Here is a 1,523-nt window from a genome sequence, read left to right on the forward strand (position 1 = left end):
ATATAATGACTAATAAGAACAACAAGAGATGCTCAATATTTTTAGCCGTTAGGTAAATGCAACTCAAAATTACAATGAAATGCCCTTCATTCCTGATAGAATGGCTATAATAAAAAAGATAGACAATAACAATTGTGGACAAGTTTATGGAGAAATTAGACCCCTTGTACTTTTCAAGAAAGAATGCAAAATGTTGTAATCATGGTGGAAACATTATGGAAGACCTTCGTCACCACAACCAGCCATTAGAGGTTGCTGCAGCTGGGCCACCTCATCCTCCACGTCATCACTGCTGCCCTGCCCAGTGGTCTGCTTCTTGGGGATGAGGGCCCCAACGTCAAGGCCAATAGCACAGTCGGAAGCATCCATTTCCACGACTATCTGGGAAACTCATGGGACATTCTCTTCTCCCACCCTCTTAACTTTACCCCAGTGTTCACCTTGGAGTTTGGCAGAGCTGCAAAGCTGGCACCGGAATTTGCCAAGAGGAATGTTAAGTTGATTGTCCTTTCAGTAGACAGTGTTGAAAACCATCTTGCCTGGAGCAAGGATATCAATGCATACAATGGTGAGGAGCCCACAGAAAAATTGCCTTTTCACATCATTGATGATAAGAATTGGGAAACTTGTTATCCTCTTGGACATGCTGAACCCAGCAGAGAAAGATGAAAAGGGCATGCCTGTCAAAGCTCAAGTGGTGTTTGGTTTCCTTCCTGAGAAGAAACTGAAGCTATCTATCCTCTATTCAGCTATCCCTGGAAGGAACTCTGGTGAGACTCTCAGGGTAGTCATCTCTCTCCAACTAACAACAGAAAAGAGGGTTGCCACCACAGTTAACTGAAGGATGAAGACAACGTGATGGTCCTTGAAACCATCCCTTAAGAGGATGCCAAAAAACTTTTCCCTAAAGGAGTCTTCACCAAAGAGCTCCCATCTGCCAAGAAATACCTCTGTTACACTCCCCAACTTGAAGTCTTTCTTGGAAGTTAGTGCTGGAGCTGCTCACTTAGTATGTTGTTGTTGTTGTTGTTGAGTGCCATCGAGTTGATTCCAACCCATAGTGACCCTGTATAGGGTTTCCAAGTAGCAGCTGGTGAGTTTCAACCACCAACCTTGCAGTTCAAACGGCTTTGTAAAGTGAGTCAGAAAATGCCAGCCACCAATCATTCATCAATTCCATAAAAACATCCTGGTGGGATAACAGCCAAGGTCTTTAGGTTGCTCTATAAAGGTTGTTCTGTTCTATTAGGTTGACTTATTAAATGAAAATGGCACTAAAATATTCTCGGGATTCTTGACTCTGCCTTCACCAGCATTACTTTCCACTCGTGTATCTCAACATTCCACTGGCTCTCATTGAAATAGGGGTTAGAGCCTCAGATCTGGTTGGATCTCTGCAAGGTTTGTAATCAAAACCTACTTTAACTTCATGATAGGTTGACTCTCAAGTTGTTAACTACCTTAATGAAATCCTCTCTCCTGTTACCCAACACCATTCCTTTTCAATTTGTCATTCCCGGCAT

General features: G+C 42.9%; 1 pseudogene; it reads left to right on the top strand.

The window, feature by feature from the left end:
* The window catches only part of LOC102816784, a 98,313-nt pseudogene extending 97,323 nt beyond the window's left edge, over positions 1-990 (top strand).
* Positions 991-1,523: the final 533 nt, after the last annotated feature.

Source organism: Chrysochloris asiatica, unplaced genomic scaffold (assembly GCF_000296735.1).
Source record: "Chrysochloris asiatica unplaced genomic scaffold, ChrAsi1.0 scaffold00144, whole genome shotgun sequence".
Lineage (NCBI taxonomy): Eukaryota > Metazoa > Chordata > Mammalia > Afrosoricida > Chrysochloridae > Chrysochloris > Chrysochloris asiatica.